General features: G+C 39.1%; 1 long non-coding RNA gene across 2 annotated transcripts in view; it reads right to left on the bottom strand.

Moving 5' to 3' along the window:
* Nucleotides 1-12,629, bottom strand: part of LOC126512650 (uncharacterized) — a 54,357-nt gene extending 41,728 nt beyond the window's left edge. The window contains exons 1-2 of one of the 2 annotated variants that reach the window (XR_007595113.1): nt 12,525-12,623; nt 3,039-3,122 (exon numbers count right to left, since the gene is read on the bottom strand). This is a non-coding gene — a long non-coding RNA (uncharacterized lncRNA). Of the gene's footprint in view, nt 1-3,038; nt 3,123-12,524 lie in introns of both variants that reach the window. The other variant, XR_007595114.1, reaches the window with a different exon arrangement.
* Between the last annotated feature and the right edge of the window lie 6,894 nt (nt 12,630-19,523).

The raw sequence follows: 19,523 nt of genomic DNA, 5'->3' as shown, positions 1-19,523 counted from the left end.
ACACTAGAGATGAAAATGCTCTTGCAAGTGATTTGGCTTTCAGCTCCATGGATCAGAATTATCTATCTTTCACAAGCAACTGGAACATTAGACAAAATAGGTTTTTTTTATTCTTTGCTCCTTATTTATTTATTTTTTGGGTGGGGGTGCCACTCAACTTCCAAATAAATCCACATACATGGAGGCTTATTCTTGCTTATAAATGCCCAGCCTCAGCTTGGTTTGTTTCTAATCAGCTTTTCTTAACTTAAATTATCTCAACTGCTCTTTGCCTCTGGGATTTTTTTCTTCTCTTATTTCGGTACCTTTTACTTTCACTCTTACTCCATGCCTGGCTGGGTGGCTGGCCCCTGACACTCCCCTCTCCTTGTTCTAACTCATTCTCCCTTTCCAGATATCTCCTACTATTTATACTCTCTTCCTGCCAACCCCTCCATCCTTTCTTCTGCCTCGCTACCGGCCGTTCAGCTCTTTATTTGACCACCAGGTGTTTTAGACAGCCAAAGAATCACAGCTTCAGAGAGTTAAACAAATGCAGCATAAACAAAAGCAGCACATCTTTACATTTTTAAACAAATGGTCCACTGCATAAACAAATGTAACACACATTAAAATAATATTCTACAACAAAAAAAACCAGGTGAGATAACGGTGTCTGGGATTTGGAACACGGCAATAATTTCTAAGAAGAGGAACAAAGCCAAGGGGATCCCATCATTGTTCCCACCCTGCTGACCACACATTCTGCTGACTCCCATGCTGCGGACTAGAGAGTAGAGTGTTCAGGTTCTGGTGAATGGAGGAAGAACTGAGAAAGGGACAGGGGATTCCACTGGAGATTCAGAGTTCAGGATTTGGAAAAGACGGATTCCAGAGCTACGGATCCAGCCTCCTTTAGCTGGAAAGAATGATGTGCTGGTTAGTTCCTTATTTGTTTTTTTTTGGTCAGCTTGATGCAATCTAAGGACATCTGGGAAGAGGAAACCTCAACGGAGGAAATGGCTCCATCACGTTTGTACGTAAGTCTGCGGGGCCACTTTTTTGTTTAATGACTGATTTGAGAGGGTTCAGTCCACTGTTAGGGGGGAGGGCACCACCCTTTGACCCTTTGGCAGGTGATCCTGAGTTGCATAAGAAAGCAAACTGAGCAAAGCTAAACAAGCCATTTCCTTCCCCAAGTTAGTTTTGGTTGGTGTTACATTAAAATCAATAGAAAGCAAATAAGAGATGACAGTAAACTCAAACACTGATTTAAAGAATACTATTTAATGTAATGTTTAAACTCAGATCTGGAAGGTAGAGAGATGGCTTAGTGGTGAAGAGCACTTTCTTTTCTTTCAGATGATCCAAGTTTGATATCTAACAGTCTTGATGGTTTGCTCACAACTACCTGTAACTCCAGAGCCAGGGCATTCAAAGCCTGTTTCTGGCCTTATTGGGAAACTGTACCATCATGGTGTCTCATAAATTTGTAATTCTAGTCTCTGGGGCATTCTATGCTCTCTCTGACTTTCTTAGGCACCAGGCACACATGTGGTATACCAACATGCATGCAGACAAAAGAACTATGCATATTAAAATACATTAAATTTTAACAAATCAGAAATATTATAATATACTCTGACTCCACATGTCTAAAATTTGGCTATGTTCATTTTTCATTAATCCTAGACCTGTCAAAACTTTTTAATTTTTATAAAACTCTCTGCCCAGTTTTGCTTCTTTCTTCATTAGTACTTTTTGTGTCTGTTTTCAGTTTTTGTAATAGTCGTTGTCTATCTCAACTTTACAAAGATTCTCTCCTGTGTTTTCTTCTAGGGGTTTTCTTTTTTTCATGTATAAAGTTAGATGTATTAGACCACCAGTTAAGTTTTATGCCTGGAATGAGGCAGGAGGACAAGATAGATATTCTGTAGTTTCTTTTGAGGAAACGACGATGTTTCTTGAACAAATTATGTCAGAGGTTCTGTTAAAAGTTGCTTGACTGTGTGTAGGGGCTTTGGACTCTGTATCATGATATATTTTCTACCTTTATAAATTTTTAATATTGTTTTGACAGAAATCAGATGATGTTATCACTTTACTTTTCTCAATTTCAAAATTATTTTTACTATTTTAAACCTTTTGGGGGTATAGAAGAGTTAGAAAAATGTTAATTTCTGTTATAATTTTGTACAGGATAATTTAGGGAGAATGGACATATCAATAAATAGGTTTCTGGTTATGAACATAATATAAGAACCTTATATTTCTCTTTGGTTAATTGGGCTTAGGTGTTCTTAGATTTCTTTCAGTGATATTTTGTCATTTTAGTATGTAGAGTTTATAAAATGAGCCTATTCTTAAAAATATCATTTTTGATGGCTTACAAATGATCTTTATCTTTTAAATATTTTCTTTTAAAATTAGTTGGTTGTGTGTAGGCATAAAAGTTATTTTCTGCATATTGAACTTTTATCCCATTAGATAACTCATTTAATTTTTTCCTTGTATTTTGGGTTAGGGTTTCTTTGTGTAGTCCTAGCTGTCCTGGTACTAGCTGTCCTTGGATTCACTCTGTAGTCCAGGCAGGTTGACCTCGAACTCACAGAGATCTGCCTGCCTCTGCCCCCAGAGTGCTGGGATTAAAGGGACAAGCCATCACTGTCCCAGCTAAATAAATTAATTGATTAATGCAGCAATTTTGTGTATATATATATATATATATATAGTGATCACATAATCTGAAAACAAAGGCACTTTTACCTCTGCACTTATCCTTTTAAATATTTATGTTTTCTGTCTATCTCCCTTTTCCCCTCTCTTTATCCCTTTCTTCCTACTTCAGTCTCTTCAATTGCTTCTTTCCAACTGCAATATTCAGGATCTTTTACTTCTGTTACATTGTGTAGATGGACATTTCTGTCTCTCCTGGTCCTGTAGCCATTCAGTCTCAAAGAAACACACAGAGGCTTATATTAATTATCAACTGTTTGGCCTATTAGGTCAGGCTTATTACTAATAAGCTCTTACAACTTAAATGAACCCATAATACTTACCTATGTTTAGCTACGTGGATTAGTTCCTTTTCCCAGTGCAATATTTTCATCTTGCTTCCTTTCTGTCTGGGTAGTAACTGAAGACTGAGATTTTTTTTTAAGATTTCTGTCTCTTCCCCGCCACCGCCTCCCATATCCCTCCTTCTCCCCCAATCAACTCCCCCTCTTTCATCAGCCCGAAGAACAGATCGGGTTCCCTGCCCTGTGGGGAGTCCAAGGACCTCCCACCTCCATCCAGGTCTAGTAAGGTGAACATCCAAACAGCCTAGGCTCCCACAAAGCCAGTATGTGCAGTAGGATCAAAACCCAGTGCCATTGTTCTTGACTTCTCAGCAGTCCTCATTGTCAGCTATGTTCAGTGAGTCCGGTTTTATCCCATGCTGAGCTTTACCTCTTCCCAGCCTTATCTATACTTTCTGTCTGACTACTGGCCAATCAGCATTTTATTAAACCAATACAAGTGACAAATCTTTACAGGGTATAAGAGCATTATCTCACAGCAACATTGCATATGCTGTGCAATTCATTGTTCTGTTTTATTACAACCACCCATCCCTTCCCTTCTTCTCTTTCTTTCTCTTTTCTTCTCCCCTTTCTTTCTCTTCCCTTCCCTTTCCTTCTCTTCACTTCTTCCCTTCCCTTCTCCCCTCCCCTCTCCTTCCTCCCCTTTCCTTCCTTTCCCATTTCTTCCCTTTCTAGAACATACTTTTCTGAAGATATATATATTCTTTCAGATCTCTGTTTGCTAAACATATGGACCATCTGGAGTATGTTTTTTAAAATGGCTTTTTTAAAAAAACTGAATATGACTCACATTTTCACGTTTTTGTACAGATATGAATATATAGCAATCCTTTTAGATAATGCATTACAAAGCCTCTGAAGATTACTGGGTTTATTTGAAAACTATTTGTATGTCGTTCTGTTATCCCTATCTTCTATAACTTTAGCCTTAGGTATAGTTTTTGTTAGGGAGATGTCTGGACAACCAAAGCATTTTCCAGACCTTGTAATTTGATGGAACTGAACTTCTGAACTCTATCTTCTTGTAGATTTTGTTAAGCTCCTGCATCTGGCTTTGCTGTCTGTGTCTTGAATCAGGCATCACTCTTTGAAAAGCAGTGTTTCTTTTCTGGAGACTATCCAAGGTATTAACATTTAAACAAGTGAGACTTAGTCACTAATGTTATACCTTTTACCTTATAGCACCTGTATGCTGTATGGCATCTTACTTGGCCATACAGAGCACAGTCCTTAGCTACACGTTCATGAGGAGCCTGGTTCAAACTCTTTGAGTCTCATCTCCATGTGATCTATTCTGGAGTCTTTTTAATCATATATTTCATGCACTTTATGTGTCTCCACTTTGATTATTTAGTGAAGAAAAATTCTGAATATCATGAAGTGAACTTTAGTCCAAACAGAAATCCATCTTCACCAGGGGGCTAGACAGCTGGCTGGGTCTGAGGCTCCGAAGCTCTTTTGATCAGGATCTTGCACTGTGTGTGGACAGTCTCCGAACATAGTTGCTGTATAGGCTTATTCATTACAGGAGCACTGTTTAGAGCCAATTATTCTTTCGCTGTTAGAAATCATGGTGCTAGTTAAGTGAAAGAGCCCTTTTTCATATACTGACCATAGTGGTTTTTAAATTTCTCCAGTACTGTATTCCTTACCTCAAACTTTGTTTGCAATACTATCTGTAAATCTTAATGAAGTACAATATAAAAATAGATACGTATATATGTGTGATGATCATATCAAGGCTATAGGGTTTCTGTTTCCTCAAACTTAAATCATTTTTATGTATTGGGAACGTTCGTATTCTTTAGTCATTTTGAAGTATACAGGTGCTGTGGTCAATAGTTACCGTATTGTGTCATGAAAAACAAGAGCTAATCCTTTGTTGCCACCTCTGCTTTGGGGCCTCTTACCTTACTTCTTCCAATTCTTCTACCTCCCTGTCTTTGATAGCATCTATTATCTCATTCTTTTCTTCTTTGAGGCCAACTACCTATTTCCAGAGTCAAGTGAGGATCTGTATTGTTTGCTTTACAATGTCTTCTGACTTGTTTCCCTAAACAATGGCTTCCATTTCTATCCATGTTGCTGACAATGTCAGAATTTTGTATTTTCACGGTAGAATAATATTTGATTTTGCATATATGCTGGACTTTCCCTGTTTATCATTCATTGATGAATACCTTGTTTGATTCTGTGGGTTATGCATTATGAATGATACTGTCATAGATATAGGAGTGTATGTAACATTTTAATGAGTACATCTCATTTGATCATATATATAGCAGTACAATAGTTATCTTTCCATTTCTATATTTTCTTTCTTCTTTTTTTCTTTCTTTTTTTATTGCTTGTCTGTTTGTTTTTCCAAGAAAAGGCTTCTCTGTAGCTTTGGAGCCTGTCTTGGAACTTACTCTATAGCCCGAGCTGGCCTCAAACTCACAGATTTCTGCCTGTTTCTGCCTCACAAGTGTTGGGATTAAAGGTGTGCACCACTACTACCAGCAGCTATTGCCCATTTCTCATTGGTAAGATTTACAATAATGTATTAAACAGGTGAAAATAAGTTCTTAAAATGGATACATAGGTTTTAGATTGGAGATATGATTTTTAAACACACATCATTCCTGTGTATCATTAAAAGCCAAAATATGAGTAAAATGTACTGGCAAAGGTTTGGAAGTTCGGAGTCTCATATATTACTTCTAAGCTGCCTATGCATGTGTATTCCCACACAGAAGTACCTTCTGTGACATGCAGAGCACATATGATAGCACATTCCTCAAAAGAGCAATGTGCTATTGATTCTGCAATCCATTTTCAAGTTGCTGTCACTTCTGAATTTTGATGTAGGTACCTCAGGGGGACAAATGTGCAGACAGTGTCATTGTGCTCTGACCACCATCTGGTACACTGCAATTACAAGATGTCAGGGACCTTAAAGATGCATTCAAAATTTCAAAAATGATATTAAAATGTTGTGGGACTGTTCACCTTAGAATAATACAGCATTTGGTTTTTTAAACTTGATTTGCTAAAAATTAGAAATCAGTTATTAAATAAAAAAGATTTCTCTACAAACTCACTGGCATCTTTGGGGATTTTTTTCCTTATAAAGATACATCACAGCTTTTCCTATTTTAATTTTTGTGATGATTTGAATAGATATGGTCACCATAGACTCATGTATTTGAATTCTTGGCCCATAGGGACTGGAACACTATTAAGAAGTGTGTCCTTGATGGAGTAGGTGTGACGTTTTCAGAGGTTTGTTTTTGTTGGAGTAGGTGTGACCTTGTTAGAGGAAGTGTGTCACTGTGAGGTGAGCTTTGAGTTCATATATGCTCAAGTCACACCCAGTGTATCAGTTCATTCTCTGTTGTCTGAAAATTAAGATGTAGATCTCCAGCTCCTTCTTCAGCACTCTCCCTTTCTGCATGGTGCTGTAAGCCAGTACCAATTAATGCTTTCCTTTAGAAGATTTGCTGTGATCATGCTGTCTCTTCAAAGCAATAGAAACCCTAACTAAGACAGAAGTTGGTGTGGTCCAGTATTTCTTCACTATCCTCCCTTTCCTCCATTTTGGAATGGTAATGTATATTCTGTGCCATTATATGTTTGAAGTATGTGATCTACTTTTTAAATTTTGATTTTAGATGGGATTACAGTTAGGCTATTGCATGAATCTCAGAAGAGACTTTGAACTTTGGACTATTAAACATTGTTGAGACTCTGAGAGATTGCAGGAACTTTGAAATTGGACTAACTGTGGTGGTTTGAGTAGCTTTGGCCCCTTGTTTGACTCATCTGTTTGGATGCTTGGACCATGGGGACTGGCACTCTTAGGAGGTGGGTCCTTGTTGGAGGAGGTGTGACACTGTGGAGGCGGATTTTGAGGTTATAAATGCTCAAGCCATTCCCAGTGTATCAGTTCACTCATTGCTGCCTGCAGATCATTTTGCATAACTCTCATCTACTTCTCCAGCACCATATGTGCCTAAAGGTTACTATATTTCCTGCCATGATGATAATGGACTAAACCTCCAAAACTGGAAACCAGCACCAATTATTTTCCCTTGTAAGAGTTGTCATGATCATGGTGTCTCTTCACAGCAAGAGATACCCTAATACAGTTTTGTTTTTTTAATTTTATCCTATTATTTTTATTTTATTCCTATATTTTCCTTTCCTCTTTTTACCATACACATCCTTTGCATATATATTATGACTTCCAGTTTAGTGTTCTATAGGATTCTTGAGTGTGCAAACAAGTTCATCTCTTTTCCTTGTGTCTTCTCTTGGGCTCTTTTCATTCAGTTTGTTTGTTTTTCCCAATTCTCATGTGTTAAGTTTGCTTTTTTTATCATGTTGTATTGTATTACATTGAATTATTATCCCTTAGGAGCCTGCTTGTTTCCTAATTGGAGACAGAAGGGAGTTGGATCTGGCTGAGAGAGGGGGTGGGGAGGAACTGGGATGAGTAGAGAAAGGGGAAACTATAAACAGGATATATTATATGAGAAAAATATCTATTTTCAAAAGAAAGAGATAAGGGAAAAGAGACAGCTAAAAAATAGATAATGAGGTATTACTTCATATATGCAAAAATAAATCTTTATATCTACTAGAAAGGCATATAGCGCCAAATAAAATTGGGTTGGGAGATCCAGGACCATCTGTCCTCTGAGCACAGGTACTTCCTGAACTCCCAACCTATGATTAGGTCAGTTATGGCCAATGAACTCATTATAAGTTCAAAATATAGTATGTTGAAGCTGTCTTTAATCTTCCTGACCAACACAACCACCACAGTTTAGATTAGCTCACTCTGCATGTGCTCAGAATGTTTAGCTAGTATAGTAATAAAAATCACTTAACACAAAGCCCATTTCATAACAAAATGTTCAATGTCTCATTTGATTTAATAGATTTATCACTGAAAGTAAAAAGGATTTCTTTTCATATGATAGAGATTGTATTTCATATAAGTCCAGAATATATCTCTTAATATTTAATACAGTATTTAATTTAATCATTTGCAGTTTTATTAATTTTAGTTAATAGGAAATAAATGTTAACTATTAGTGTCAATACAAAAAATAGACAAAAAAGGTCCCTTTTATTTACAAATGTCTATTTTCTGACAAGATTTCAGGAGGAGTTGAATTCTTAGGTTGGGTATCAATGGCTACCTTCTTCGTGGTGTTTTTTAATAAGTGTGTTGGCATTGTTCTGTGGGCTTTCAGTAGAACTTTTTTGACCACTTGAATTGAAGTGATTACAGGTTTTTCAACTCTATCAGTAAATTGCACTGGCATGTTCAGGGATCATTGACAAGTCCAGGAACAAGCTGACACACTGACAGCTCTTCAGGAACATGATCACTTTTGCTTCTGCAAGTCCAAGTTTCATCATATTGAAAGTCAGGGTTATTTGAACCCAACATGATTAACCCAGCTCTTGCTATTAATTCAGTTACGTGCTTTCATTAAGTTGAACAGAATTTGATGAAATAAAACTTTCACAGAATAATCTTCCCTTACCCACTCTTTTCCTTCCTTCCTTCCCTCCCTCCCTCCCTCCCTCCCTCCCTCCCTCCCTCCCTCCCTCCCTCCCTCCTTCCTCCTTTGTTCCCTCCCTCCCTTCCCCCTACCCTCCTTCCCTCCTTCTCTCTGTCTGCCTTTCTTTCTATCTTTTTTTTTCTTACTGGGAGGCCTTGAATGCAGTCCTTCCACTAGCACAAATTATATAGTTGAGTTTCCCACGTCAACCATATGTCAGCATATTCTGGAATACAATGGGTAAGCCTTGGTCTGGGAAAATTACCTACATAATCATATCTCCTCTGCCTGTTTAGTATTAGAATAATTTTCTTATAAAAATTAAGTCAAAGGGCTGGAGAGATGTCTCACTTGTTATGAACACAAAATGCCCTTCCAGAGGACTGGAGTTTGGTTCCTAGCATCCTTATTAGATGGTTAACAACCACCTGTAATTCTGGATCCAGGGAATCCAATGCCCACTTTGAGGTTCTTTGGGTACTCCCTTATATGTGTACATATGTACACACATGTACATATAATAAAAATATTTAAAAATTAAGATTTATCAAAAGAATTAGCATGATTTAAAAATTGAATATTGTCAAAGTCCAAGTGTGCTATTCTGCGGATGTCTGGGTTTCAAAAATCGTCATCTGTGGAAGCTTAACAATCAGCATGATTCTGTTAAGAAATGGAGCTTCAGAGAGGGGATTTGACCATGGTGTGGTGTGAGACAATGGTCTGTATTATGTCAATCATATTTTAAATAAACGCTGATTGTCCAGTAGCCAGACAGGAAGTATAGGTGGGACAACCAGACAGGAAGTAGATGCGGGTCAATGAGAACAGGAGAATTCTGGGAAGAAGGAAGTCCTAGTTGGCAGTCCTGACCCAGTCACAGAAGAAGCAAGATGTGACTGCCTCACCGAATAAGGTACTGAGTCACACGGCTAGCATAGACAAGAATAATGGGCTAATATAAGAGTTAATAAGAAGCCTGAGTTAATGGGTCAATCAGTTTATAACTAATGTAGACCTCTGTGTGATTTCTTTGGGACTTAATGATTGCGGGAAATGGGCAGGACAGAAATCCCAGTCAACAATGGTGGAGGAAATGATTGTTCAGTATTTTATTAAAAGGAAAAGGTCCTAAAAGTTAACTTATTTCTCCCGTATTGACATACAGATAGAAGATGCCATCTATGAATCTGGAAGTGGACACACACTAGACACAGAGCTTCCCAGTTCTTTTGCCTTGGGCTTATCATCCCTCAGAACCATGCAAAATAAATATCTATTACTTATAAACTATACGTGCAAAAGACAAGATCTCCTGAGTAAATTGGGAGCATGGGGACCTTGGGAGAGGGTTGAAGGGGAGAGGAGAGGCAGGGAGGGGAGCAGAGAAAAATGTAGAGTTCAATAAAAAAATAAACTATACGTGTTATATAATTTTATTGTTTGTAAGAAACTGTGAGTCAATGTCTACAGATTTGAGATCTATGAGACGCAGAAAGAATCCTGGACTTACACTGACTTTTAGTAGTCTTCAGTCTGTCCCCTCTGGTTCAAAGGGGGCCATCCCTACAGGTGAGTGGTTGTAGAAAGATGAATGAAAGCCCAGTCAGGGGGAACAAGCTCAGAGAAAAAGCCTTTACCCTACATGTAAATTCATTTATGAAGATGTATATTTTGGTTGAAAAAAGCACTTAGTGTTTTTATGTTTGAATGAGTCGAATTTCTAATCCACTGACATTTTGGTGACCTTCCTTGATTACATTGAATAAGAGAGTTGCTGTCATACTATTAAAATAGTAGAATGCTTTGAAAATCATGTATATTTATTTCTATAATTTTTTTGTTTTTTGAAATTGTGATTATATAATTTTCTCCCTTTCCTCTTCTCCTTCCAATTATTTCTATACATTTTGCTTGCTCTCTCTCAACATAGTCTCTTTTTTAAATGACTGATATATATATGTATATATGCTATGTAACACATATGTTTTATATATATGCCTAAATACATACTACATATACATGAATATTGAAATACATAAATACAACTTTCTCAGTTAATATAAAATAAGTAGAAACAAAAAGAAAACAAAGAACATACTTATGGTCAATACCACACCAATGGTGAAGATGGGACATACACAGCCATGCAATCCAGAGGACCTCAAGCCTACCTGTCCCCATTAACTTCCTGTGTGAGCTTAGAGCAAACATTCATATTGATTCAAGTCAATTTCTGTTTTTTAAATTTGTAAATAAGAAATTTATGCCAGATACCTTAGATGTCTTTTTATCCCTGAAAAAAAAATTAGCTTCTGTGGCATAGTTTGCTGCTGTGTAAGTCCAGTTCTAGAATTTTCAAGAGTACTCCAATGAGACAAATCCATACCAAGACCAGGTATGAAAATGCATCTAATCTTTAAATTATTACTGCCTCTCACTTCCTACAGCATTGGTAAATGGAGACAATCTTTTTGTAAGATATAACATTTCTCCTTGATTATTTCACACCTTTTTAAAGTTTCAAAATCTTTTTTTCAAGAGCACAAAATTTAAGATTTGTATCTCTGTGTGTGTGGTGTGTGCATGTATGCACAGGTGCCCATAACTGTGTGCAGAGTTTTGAGGAGGGTGTCTGGTGTCCTCATCTATCACTCTTGACTTTATTCCTTGAAGCAGGGTTTCTTCCTGAATCTGGAGCTTGAATTTGGCTATGCATATGGCAGCCAGCAAGCTGCAGCTATCCACTTCTCTTGGATTTCCTCAGTGCTAGGATTGCAGGTGCCTATGAGACCACGCCCAGCACATATTACAAGGATACTGGGATTGCAGGTGCCTATGAGGCCACGCCCAGCTTGTTACAAGGATGTTGGGATTGTAGGTGCCCATGAGACCATGCCCATCTTATTACAAGGATGCTAGGATTGCAGGTGCCTATGGGACCATGCCCATCTTATTATAAGGATGCTGGGATTGCAGGTTCCTATGAGACCATGCCTGCTGTATTACAAGGCTGCTGGGATTGCAAGTCTTCATGGATGTATATCAAGAGCTATAATCCATGAAGCAATATCTCTAACCCCTTCAAATTTTCTTCAAGATAAAGAAGGTGGGGTGTTACATGTGACAAAGCTGAGATATATTTAAAAGGTTCTAAAACAGATGAATCCTATGTAGGAATGTTGGCATTGATCTCTATTCTCTCTTTAAATCTTTCTCATACTAGAATACATTTCAAACTTCCCGTTAGATGTCTTGTCACTAATGTCACTCAAGTACTTGATAGCTCAATCTCAACATGCTTACACCCTATTCATTTTATTGTCCCACTGATATTCCCTGGTTTTAATAATGCTTAGTTTTGGATAGACATCTATCCCAGTGGCATGATTGTGTAATGCACTGATATGTAACCTTACAACCGTCTCTGTGCTGGCCAGTTAAGCTTACTCCGACAAAAGAAAAAAAACATCTGGGTTGTCAACTACATAGACTTAACCAGCTACTTCTCACAGAAAGTATAAATACTAACATATTACAAAGCTGAGAGTTCCATAGACCTTGCCAACACTACCTCACTGAGCTGGCAGGAACAGTGACTTCTGTTCACCTTCAAACCGTTATGTCTGAGCTCAGAGCCCTGTGTTTTACAAAGGTTTTATCTTCACTGTACCAGTGCTCTGCCCAGCTCTTATAACAGGGGAGAGAGTGTTGAAATAGGAGCGGCGGGGCTGCGTCCCCAGCACCCTGGCTGCCTGCTAGCTTATGCACTGAAATAATTACCCGGACACTGTATTCCTTTAAACACTGCTTGCCCATTATATCTAGCCTCTTCTCGGCTAACTCTTGCACGTGGACTAGCCCATTTCTAATAATGTTTGTAAGCACCTCAAGGTGCGCTTACCTGGAAGATTCTAGCCTATGTCCATCCTGGGTCGGAGCTTCTTCACATGTGTCTCTGAGCGCAGAGCTATCTCGTCTACCCGGGAAAGCTGAGCATGGCGTCTCTGCTCCAGAGCAGAGCTGTTGAGTCTGAGCTCACTTCCTCTTCCTCCCAGCATCCTGTTCTGTTTACTCCTCCCACCTATGTTTTAACCTATCAGGGCAAGCAGTTTCTTTATTTAATTAACCAATGACCTTCCTCCATCAAGAGAGTCTATGCTGGGTCCCACTGGCATCCCAAGAAGACGTAAGAAGAAACTCTATGCTTGGGTCGTGTGTGTCGTTGTTTAATCAGAACTTTAACATGCAGTATTTCATTTGGTTAGCTTTACAAAGTGTTTTGCATGTCATTTGCTATTGGACAATATATCAAATGCTAGATATTTTTATAGGACTGTATGAGTTTGAATGTGTTGTGTTTTTGTATGTACAAGAGAAGCAAACCCTGATTAAAATAAATTATAGTAATTTATTTTCTCACCATATATGTTTATATATGATGTCTTTTGTAATATATATTAATAATTACATATATATATACACACACGTATAAAACTGAACACTCCAATATTACCAGTCTTGAACATATGGAACAGTGCCTATTTTCTCATAATTTTTATTTGAATTAGGTCATGGAATTTATAATTAATTTCCAATCAATTTTTGGCAATGTTTGTTGCTTCTATTTCCAGAAGATAAAGCACTTTGCAAGAATAAGCTATTTCTGAATTGTTCTGTGTTTTTGTATTTTATTAACCTAACCCCATATTTATCTTTAGGTGTTTATGTCTAAGTGATCTAATGAAATTTTTGAGAGAACTATTGCATGTGTTTGTCTGTTGTTTTACAGCAGCATCCGTTCCTAATTAAGGTGATAGACTCAACAGGACCTACACAGGTCATAGGAATATTCATGTTGAGAAAGAACCTTCTGGGGCATTTGATAGATTTCCTGTTTTGCTTGTGTCTTCCATTAAAGGGGTGACAAAACATTATGGCTGGTAAATAACACAGATTAGAACTGAGACTAATATGCATTTTAGATATAATCTCAGACCGGCTATTCACAGAGCTTTGCGTATTTTTAAAATGGCTTATTCAGTTATGGCATTCATTATGAGGAACATGTGACCAATGAAAAGACAGGGTAGAGGAATGATTCTCCTCAGAGAAGCATGAAAAAATTATGAAACATTGTTTGACCTTAAACCTAGATTAAGCTAGTCCAGCCTGTGGAAGCTTCAATGGCTTATGGAAATCTCCTTGGTAGTTTGTGTAACTTCCTCTAAAACAAGAACTACTGAAAGCCTCCGTCCTCCATTATAACCATTGCCAGAGTTTAGAAAATAATTTATTTGTGGTTTGGCCTGCAGCCATTACTTTTCTGAACTCAAAGATTATGTCCTGAATAGCAATAATCTATGGATCTGTAAAAGCAGCTCCTACCTGAATCAGCCCAAAAAGCCGGTTTCTGAAGCTACGATTGTCCTTTATCAGAAACACCAGACATGAACTTTATAAAGATTGTGCACACGTGTGTGTGCATGTGTGCATGCATGCACATTCATGTGCATGTGTCTGTGTGTGTGTGTGTGGTGTGTACTCAAGTGTGTGGTCAGCAATGAAATGAGAATAATACTTTTAAAGACTTTCTTGTAATAAATTCTTAATTAGAAAATGTTAGAGTTCATTTTAGTCTTAGGGGAAGTGCATGGACAAAAAATAAGCCCCCAAATAGTTGAATTCTTTTAGAACTTAAATTATTCTTAAGGTTTTTGTCAAATGATTTTGTCCTTTAATTACAGGAACAATTTTTTAACATAGGGTAAATCCTGTGAGGTACCATTTAGTTCATTGTGGTAGTAATTTAAGAATTGGTACCCTGGTGACTTGACAGATTTCACACCATTTTTCAAAGTGCCAAACTTGTATTCAGACACAGAGAAAATCTAGGATATAATCTACGTGAACTTTCTTACAAAGAGACTATAATTACTGACCTACAAAACTTAGGTTTCTGTAGGTGTTATCAATGCCACCTCTCTGGGCTCTCAGGAACTGTGACCTCTTTTCACCTGAAAGCCATTATGCCTGAGCCCTGTGTTTTAGAGGGCTTCACCACCACTGTGCTAGTGCACTGGTGGGCTCTTATCTCAGCAGAGAGAGCCCCTGCCTGTGCCCCTACAGCCTTTCAAGAGGCAAAGAGAAGACACCCTGATCATGTCAGAGATTTTCAGAATTCCAAAACCTTAACACAGTCTCAGGGAAGAAAATGTATGAACAAGGCAAAACACATCAACATAGCCAAGCCTTGCAATACCACCCCCACCTCCCCACCCCGTGCCAGATCTGTGCTGTGCAGAGTCTTTTGGAGAACATATTGGCGTTGCACACAGTATGAAAATACCAGATTTGCAGAGAAAGTGTAGAGAGGGCAACAGTTGCACTTCCAGGCTTCGGGGTCTGAGCTTAAACAACTTAAAGGTGATGCTTTCAATCCTCTTTCTTCAAAGCATTATTATTCATTTCAGCTTCACTTCAGCATGTATTGTGGCATCTCCCGCATGGGTTATGGTGAGAAATAATATCAATGAGTTTAAAGGAGCCTTTTTCCTTTTGAACAAAGCATTGTTATTTAAATGTGAAATAAGTGTTTCTTGCTTCTGAATCTGTTTGTCACGTCTCAGGAGCAGAACAAGTCAGAGACTGAGACTATCAGCCCATAGAAAGATTTAACTGAATCAGATTTACTGGACGCCTTGCTTCAAAAGACGTGTTTGCAGAGCTGATGCTCCCAGAAACACACAGCAACAGTCATGCCTCCCAATGCGTGGTACCCAGTTAGTGAGCAAACGCTTTTTAAGGAGGCAACTGAGAGGAATATCTATTACAGCAGACATTTCAGTCCCATCCTTTGGGTGTTCCTAGCCCTGCTTTGGATTAGCAGATTTCCAAAAGGTTAATCTTCATGGTTACATCCTAACTGTGTGCTTGGAAATGGAGCACACACAGATCTCATGAGCTAACAGCATACGATAGATGACACATCAAGATATTCTTCCCGCGTACCTTTTCCAACTCCCATCACCTACTTAACTACAATGGGTCTTTCAGTGAACTGGCTTTTCTTCCTTATGATAAAGACAGCTGAACTTTTCAAAGGGTATTTATTTGCACATATGTTTAGGGGACCTTTATTTGTGTATTCTCTATCCAAATTCTAGTAGCCAAGAACTTGGTGATAAAAATCTCTGAGAGAAGATGTTTTGTGTATCCCATTGATGTCTAATAAAGGCTGGTGTATTGGTACATCTATAATTCCAGCACTAAGGAGGTAGAGGCAGGAAGATCTATGTATGAGGTCACCCTCCAGGTGCATTGCAATTGTCAGGCCAGCCTGAGGTACTTGAGGCATCTCAAAAAAATAAAACAAACAAACAAAAAAAAATCATCCTTGATAATGACCCAAAGGAATGGGAATAGAACGTCTGCTGTAATAAATTTACCTTCCAGTTACCTCTTTTAAAAGTGTTTGCTCACTGACTGGGTAGCATGCCTCGTGAGGCATGTCTCTTGTTGTGGGTGTCTGGGAGCCTTGGCTCTGCAAACACGTCCTTGGAGACAAGTTGTTCAGTGAGCATGATTCAGATTTGACAGTGTAATTATTCAGCTATGTGAATATGAGTGGTCTGTTTAGAAAGAACCTGTCTTATTCCTTGGGAAAACCCAGTCATTATTCAGGATTTTTTTTCTTTTGACATGGTCTCAAGCAGTAGCTCAGCTCAGGCTAGCCTCACACTTGCTTTGTACCTTGATGATGACAGCACGCGTAGATCTTCCTGTCTCTACTTTCTGAGTGCTAGGATTATGGAAATCGACCAGACTTTATTCCTTCCTAGGGAACATACCCAAGGCTTTGTACAGTCATAAGTAAGCAAACCACTAACTAGGCTACAACTCCTGCCCGTAGGATGAGTTTTGAGTAGGGGATTTGCTATTGAGCAGGATAATTCTTCGTTGTCTTTCTTCTTCTGCTATGTAGAACATTTAGTAGCATCCCTGACCACTGTTTCTCGGTGGTATTTCTTCAGTAGTACTTCTTGCCTGTCCTCTGCAGTACTACCTTCCTATTGTTACAAACAAAACTAGTAGAATTGCCATTTTTACTATGTTGATCCTCCCAATCCAAGAGCAAGGGAGATCCTTCCATTTTCTGGTATCCTCTTCAATTTCTTTCTTCAATGCTTTAAAGTTCTTGTCAAATAGATCTTTCACTTCCTTGGTTAGAGTTACCCCGAGAGCTCTCAGAATCATTCAGCTGTAAGCCTTACCAGAACCCACTGCCCTGTCATCAGGGTTTCGTGCTCAGAGCAGCTGCAGGTACAGGTAAACAAGTTTTTTTGTTCAGTTCACTCCAGCAGGCAAAGGGTCTGAGGCAGGCAAAGAAAGTTAAGGGGCCAGGGATCTGCAGCCACCAACACCAGATCTCATTACACAGATGGCTGTGAGCCACCTGTGGTTGTTGGGAATTGAACTCAGGATCTTTGGAAGAGCAGTCATAGCTCTTAACCCCTGAGCTATCTCTCCAGTTATGAAATTCTTAAGAGTAAAGAATAACTTAAAAATAAGAACCTAATAACAATAATAAGCATTTGCAATGCATGTTCAAGAAGAGGAAAACAGACTTCATTTAGGAATACTACAATAGGTGCAAAGACTGAATCAAGGGAGTTAGTTTTATGGTAGGAGGGATAAATTGGGCTTAACTCTGAACACAGTAAGGAAGGGAGGCATTCAGAGCAAAGGGAGTAATGGAGAGAGCATGGACAGGAAATTCCTGAGAGGAAGCCCAGGGAAAAGTGGGGATTCTGACCGAATGTATGGGGTTCTTGCTGAGCAGAGGCCAAGATAACCAGGGTGATCAGTTATAGAAGGCGTCATGCCTTCTCAGTTGAGTGATGAAAAGGCCAATACTGGACCCCAGTGTCCAGTTAAACAGAAAAGTCTGGGTGAGTTTGGACAAGAACAATTCTGTCCTTGACTTAACTCTTCCAATTTCTCTCAGGTCTTTTCATCAGCTAATACTCAAACAGTTTGGCATAAGGGATGAAGAAATAGGTACAAATAAGTCACTTCTGGTGTGTGTATGTTGCCTTGAATGGATTTAAAAGAAAAATAGATTGGGTACTTCCAGAATAAAACAGCTAAGGAATGTTAAGGTTGGGCTATGTTCTGATCTAACCTGGGCTAACTTATTCATATAGTAAAACAGTGATTTATTTCAGACCGTGTCTTGTCCTGAGATAAGATATGAAGGGCACCATATTTCCAGCCTCATCCTCAGGGACCTAGGTACAAAGCCGAGGCTAATAAATGGCATTTGTGGTGCAATAGAAAGGGTGCTAGTCTCTAAATCTATCAGTCTGAATCGGGACTGTTGGAGCATATGGGCATATGTCAAGGAAACCAGGCCCAGGGCTTATTAGACACAGATGACAGAGAAAAGGGTGTACTTCTCTAACCCAGACTGCACAAAGAAGTAGACACCTAACTCTGTTGACAGCGGCCCCCATTGACTTGCCATCTGACTACCTGGTGTATATGCTAAGGGATGGATCCACAAGCAGAGATGTCCCACTCTCCTAGGGTCTTCAGCTTGGCTTATTCCTTGCTGATGAAGTGGCCTACTCAAATGCTGCCCATCCATCATATTCCTGTTTGTCCATCTGCACCTGCTGTCTCTTTCTTTACTTGGCACCAGCCTTGCTCTTTTTGCCACTGCAATTGGACTCTACTTCGAAGCTTTGCTCTCAAAACGGTAACCCACAGAGACTTGACTGAGGATGGCAGGACCTGCTTGGGTCTGTTTATCTGACCAGTACAGACTTCTGAATAGTGTCAGATTTCCAGCTTTGCTTCTCAGGCCTTGGGGAAAAGTCTTTCTTTCCCCTTTACAACCATTCTGTCACCTAGATACAAACATATACACATACAGATAGACATTTACTGTGTGATGAACAATATATAAACAGAGAGTTAATATGAGTAATTATAATTGGGATAAAAGAACCAGTGTAGGTGTGGCCAAGCAAAACAGGGACAACGAGCAAATTACTGCAGCTGAAACTGCCGTAGCCTGTGACTTTGTTATTTAATAATATGTTATGGTTTTACAGAAACCCATAAATGTGTTCTGTATTTCTGACATAGCACACGCAGGCTACCTTGACTTAAGGAAAGATCCTTCCAGGACATCTCCAGCCTCCATTTGTTCTGATTCTGTGATCACTGAGCACTGCTCACCTGGGCTAACCTTGACTTCTGTGGAGAATTCCATAGCAGGAAGCGTAGCCTGTCAAATGACCAGCCTTGAGAGGCTCATGTTGGTTTATCTTTCTCACTATAGTCACTTAAGAGCAATTCCATCAATGACTGGCGGGCCAGAAGACCTGGGAGAAGATGGAAAAGAAGAGGTGACCTGGTTCCCTATTCGCTGGAGGCTAGCCTTGCCTAGCCTTTTGAGCTTAAAGTGCTTTCTGTATAGAGAGCAGAGAACCCTGAGAGCCCCAGGATGTTTTGTTAAGGTTCCTCAGGCATCTGTGGAGGGCAGGGAGGGTGGGGCAGCTGAGGAGAGTGGAGCCACTGTCTGCGTTCTCTAATGGCTGGAGGATAGTGAAGTGGAGAGAAAGCTACCAAGATTAATATCTGGACTACAACAGAGCATGTGTGGAAAAACCCAAGTTTGAGAGAAAGCTGCTGATGCTATGTGACAGACAAGTCATGAGACCTGTAGTCTGGCACTTTGAGCCTTTCCTCAGCTCACGACCCCATTCCCCACACTCTGGAGTTGCTTCTTCTGTCTTGATACCCGCTCTCTAGTTCTTTCTGCTGTGTTCCTAGTACGACTTGTTTTGTTCTCAGACACAAAACCCTCAGAATCTCAGAGTCGCCCAGACTCAGA

The sequence above is a fragment of the Alexandromys fortis genome, unplaced genomic scaffold (genome assembly GCF_014885135.2).
Source record: "Alexandromys fortis isolate MF-2015 unplaced genomic scaffold, M_Fortis_MF-2015_v1.1 scaffold_116, whole genome shotgun sequence".
Classification (NCBI taxonomy): Eukaryota; Metazoa; Chordata; class Mammalia; order Rodentia; family Cricetidae; genus Alexandromys; species Alexandromys fortis.
This window is presented reverse-complemented; position numbering and strand designations above follow the sequence as displayed.